Consider the following 5,000-nt stretch of genomic DNA (forward strand, 5'->3'; position numbering starts at 1 on the left):
CAGCCCTGTGCCACCCGGGGGGTTCCAGGGTGCTGAGATGGCTGACGTTTTGCTCCGCTCTCGACGGTCACCGCGCAACGCAAGAACAGGCCAAAAACTGGCCAAAACGGCCCAAAAACGGGCCAAAACTGGCCATTTTTGGCTGCGCGAGCGAGCGGCGAGCGGCGGACAGCGAGCGAAGCGAGAGGCAGCACCGTCCCTGCTATACGAAAGCCCCATCCAGCCCTGTGCCACCCGGGGGGTTCCAGGGTGCTGAGATGGCTGACATTTTGCTCCGCTCACGACGGTCGCCGCGGCACACAAGAACAGCCCAAAAACAGGCCAAAACAGCCCAAAAACGGGCCAAAACTGGCCATTTTTGGCTGCGCGAGCGAGCAGCGAGCGGCGGACAGCGAGCGAAGCGAGAGGCAGCACCGTCCCTGCTATACGAAAGCCCCATCCAGCCCTGTGCCACCCGGGGGGTTCCAGGGTGCTGAGATGGCTGACGTTTTGCTCCGCTCACGACGGTCGCCGCGGCACGCAAGAACAGGCCAAAAACTGGCCAAAACAGCCCAAAAACGGGCCAAAACTGGCCATTTTTTGCTGCGCGAGCGAGCGGAGAGCGGCGAACAGCGAGCGAAGCGCGAGGCAGCACCGTCCCTGCTATACGAAAGCCCCATCCAGCCCTGTGCCACCCGGGGGGTTCCAGGGTGCTGAGATGGCTGACATTTTGCTCCGCTCACGACGGTCACCGCGCCACACAAGAACAGCCCAAAAACAGGCCAAAACAGCCCAAAAACGGGCCAAAACTGGCCATTTTTGGCTGCGCGAGCGAGCGGCGAGCGGCGAACAGCGAGCGAAGCGAGAGGCAGCACCGTCCCTGCTATACGAAAGCCCCATCCAGCCCTGTGCCACCCGGGGGGTTCCAGGGTGCTGAGATGGCTGACGTTTTGCTCCGCTCACGACGGTCACCGCACCACGCAAGAACAGGCCAAAAACTGGCCAAAACAGCCCAAAAACGGGCCAAAACTGGCCATTTTTGGCTGCGCGAGCGAGCGGCGAGCGGCGAACAGCGAGCGAAGCGAGAGGCAGCACCGTCCCTGCTATACGAAAGCCCCATCCAGCCCTGTGCCACCCGGGGGGTTCCAGGGTGCTGAGATGGCTGACGTTTTGCTCCGCTCTCGACGGTCACCGCGCAATGCAAGAACAGGCCAAAAACTGGCCAAAACGGCCCAAAAACGGGCCAAAACTGGCCATTTTTGGCTGCGCGAGCGGCGAGCGGCGGACAGCGAGCGAAGCGAGAGGCAGCACCGTCCCTGCTATACGAAAGCCCCATCCAGCCCTGTGCCACCCGGGGGGTTCCAGGGTGCTGAGATGGCTGACGTTTTGCTCCGCTCTCGACGGTCACCGCGCAATGCAAGAACAGGCCAAAAACTGGCCAAAACGGCCCAAAAACGGGCCAAAACTGGCCATTTTTGGCTGCGCGAGCGAGCGGCGAGCGGCGGACAGCGAGCGAAGCGAGAGGCAGCACCGTCCCTGCTATACGAAAGCCCCATCCAGCCCTGTGCCACCCGGGGGGTTCCAGGGTGCTGAGATGGCTGACGTTTTGCTCCGCTCTCGACGGTCACCGCGCAATGCAAGAACAGGCCAAAAACTGGCCAAAACGGCCCAAAAACGGGCCAAAACTGGCCATTTTTGGCTGCACGAGCGAGCGGCGAGCGGCGGACAGCGAGCGAAGCGAGAGGCAGCACCGTCCCTGCTATACGAAAGCCCCATCCAGCCCTGTGCCACCCGGGGGGTTCCAGGGTGCTGAGATGGCTGACGTTTTGCTCCGCTCTCGACGGTCACCGCGCAATGCAAGAACAGGCCAAAAACTGGCCAAAACGGCCCAAAAACGGGCCAAAACTGGCCATTTTTGGCTGCACGAGCGAGCGGCGAGCGGCGGACAGCGAGCGAAGCGAGAGGCAGCACCGTCCCTGCTATACGAAAGCCCCATCCAGCCCTGTGCCACCCGGGGGGTTCCAGGGTGCTGAGATGGCTGACGTTTTGCTCCGCTCTCGACGGTCACCGCGCAATGCAAGAACAGGCCAAAAACTGGCCAAAACGGCCCAAAAACGGGCCAAAACTGGCCATTTTTGGCTGCACGAGCGAGCGGCGAGCGGCGGACAGCGAGCGAAGCGAGAGGCAGCACCGTCCCTGCTATACGAAAGCCCCATCCAGCCCTGTGCCACCCGGGGGGTTCCAGGGTGCTGAGATGGCTGACGTTTTGCTCCGCTCTCGACGGTCACCGCGCAATGCAAGAACAGGCCAAAAACTGGCCAAAACGGCCCAAAAACGGGCCAAAACTGGCCATTTTTGGCTGCGCGAGCGAGCGGCGAGCGGCGGACAGCGAGCGAAGCGAGAGGCAGCACCGTCCCTGCTATACGAAAGCCCCATCCAGCCCTGTGCCACCCGGGGGGTTCCAGGGTGCTGAGATGGCTGACGTTTTGCTCCGCTCTCGACGGTCACCGCGCAATGCAAGAACAGGCCAAAAACTGGCCAAAACGGCCCAAAAACGGGCCAAAACTGGCCATTTTTGGCTGCACGAGCGAGCGGCGAGCGGCGGACAGCGAGCGAAGCGAGAGGCAGCACCGTCCCTGCTATACGAAAGCCCCATCCAGCCCTGTGCCACCCGGGGGGTTCCAGGGTGCTGAGATGGCTGACGTTTTGCTCCGCTCTCGACGGTCACCGCGCAATGCAAGAACAGGCCAAAAACTGGCCAAAACGGCCCAAAAACGGGCCAAAACTGGCCATTTTTGGCTGCACGAGCGAGCGGCGAGCGGCGGACAGCGAGCGAAGCGAGAGGCAGCACCGTCCCTGCTATACGAAAGCCCCATCCAGCCCTGTGCCACCCGGGGGGGGTTCCAGGGTGCTGAGATGGCTGACGTTTTGCTCCGCTCTCGACGGTCACCGCGCAATGCAAGAACAGGCCAAAAACTGGCCAAAACGGCCCAAAAACGGGCCAAAACTGGCCATTTTTGGCTGCACGAGCGAGCGGCGAGCGGCGGACAGCGAGCGAAGCGAGAGGCAGCACCGTCCCTGCTATACGAAAGCCCCATCCAGCCCTGTGCCACCCGGGGGGTTCCAGGGTGCTGAGATGGCTGACGTTTTGCTCCGCTCTCGACGGTCACCGCGCAATGCAAGAACAGGCCAAAAACTGGCCAAAACGGCCCAAAAACGGGCCAAAACTGGCCATTTTTGGCTGCGCGAGCGAGCGGCGAGCGGCGGACAGCGAGCGAAGCGAGAGGCAGCACCGTCCCTGCTATACGAAAGCCCCATCCAGCCCTGTGCCACCCGGGGGGTTCCAGGGTGCTGAGATGGCTGACGTTTTGCTCCGCTCTCGACGGTCACCGCGCAATGCAAGAACAGGCCAAAAACTGGCCAAAACGGCCCAAAAACGGGCCAAAACTGGCCATTTTTGGCTGCACGAGCGAGCGGCGAGCGGCGGACAGCGAGCGAAGCGAGAGGCAGCACCGTCCCTGCTATACGAAAGCCCCATCCAGCCCTGTGCCACCCGGGGGGTTCCAGGGTGCTGAGATGGCTGACGTTTTGCTCCGCTCTCGACGGTCACCGCGCAATGCAAGAACAGGCCAAAAACTGGCCAAAACGGCCCAAAAACGGGCCAAAACTGGCCATTTTTGGCTGCACGAGCGAGCGGCGAGCGGCGGACAGCGAGCGAAGCGAGAGGCAGCACCGTCCCTGCTATACGAAAGCCCCATCCAGCCCTGTGCCACCCGGGGGGTTCCAGGGTGCTGAGATGGCTGACGTTTTGCTCCGCTCTCGACGGTCACCGCGCAATGCAAGAACAGGCCAAAAACTGGCCAAAACGGCCCAAAAACGGGCCAAAACTGGCCATTTTTGGCTGCACGAGCGAGCGGCGAGCGGCGGACAGCGAGCGAAGCGAGAGGCAGCACCGTCCCTGCTATACGAAAGCCCCATCCAGCCCTGTGCCACCCGGGGGGTTCCAGGGTGCTGAGATGGCTGACGTTTTGCTCCGCTCTCGACGGTCACCGCGCAATGCAAGAACAGGCCAAAAACTGGCCAAAACGGCCCAAAAACGGGCCAAAACTGGCCATTTTTGGCTGCACGAGCGAGCGGCGAGCGGCGGACAGCGAGCGAAGCGAGAGGCAGCACCGTCCCTGCTATACGAAAGCCCCATCCAGCCCTGTGCCACCCGGGGGGTTCCAGGGTGCTGAGATGGCTGACGTTTTGCTCCGCTCTCGACGGTCACCGCGCAATGCAAGAACAGGCCAAAAACTGGCCAAAACGGCCCAAAAACGGGCCAAAACTGGCCATTTTTGGCTGCACGAGCGAGCGGCGAGCGGCGGACAGCGAGCGAAGCGAGAGGCAGCACCGTCCCTGCTATACGAAAGCCCCATCCAGCCCTGTGCCACCCGGGGGGTTCCAGGGTGCTGAGATGGCTGACGTTTTGCTCCGCTCTCGACGGTCACCGCGCAATGCAAGAACAGGCCAAAAACTGGCCAAAACGGCCCAAAAACGGGCCAAAACTGGCCATTTTTGGCTGCACGAGCGAGCGGCGAGCGGCGGACAGCGAGCGAAGCGAGAGGCAGCACCGTCCCTGCTATACGAAAGCCCCATCCAGCCCTGTGCCACCCGGGGGGTTCCAGGGTGCTGAGATGGCTGACGTTTTGCTCCGCTCTCGACGGTCACCGCGCAATGCAAGAACAGGCCAAAAACTGGCCAAAACGGCCCAAAAACGGGCCAAAACTGGCCATTTTTGGCTGCACGAGCGAGCGGCGAGCGGCGGACAGCGAGCGAAGCGAGAGGCAGCACCGTCCCTGCTATACGAAAGCCCCATCCAGCCCTGTGCCACCCGGGGGGTTCCAGGGTGCTGAGATGGCTGACGTTTTGCTCCGCTCTCGACGGTCACCGCGCAATGCAAGAACAGGCCAAAAACTGGCCAAAACGGCCCAAAAACGGGCCAAAACTGGCCATTTTTGGCTGCACGAGCGAGCGGCGAG

Source organism: Musa acuminata, unplaced genomic scaffold (assembly GCF_036884655.1).
Source record: "Musa acuminata AAA Group cultivar baxijiao unplaced genomic scaffold, Cavendish_Baxijiao_AAA HiC_scaffold_431, whole genome shotgun sequence".
NCBI classification, from domain to species: Eukaryota; Viridiplantae; Streptophyta; class Magnoliopsida; order Zingiberales; family Musaceae; genus Musa; species Musa acuminata.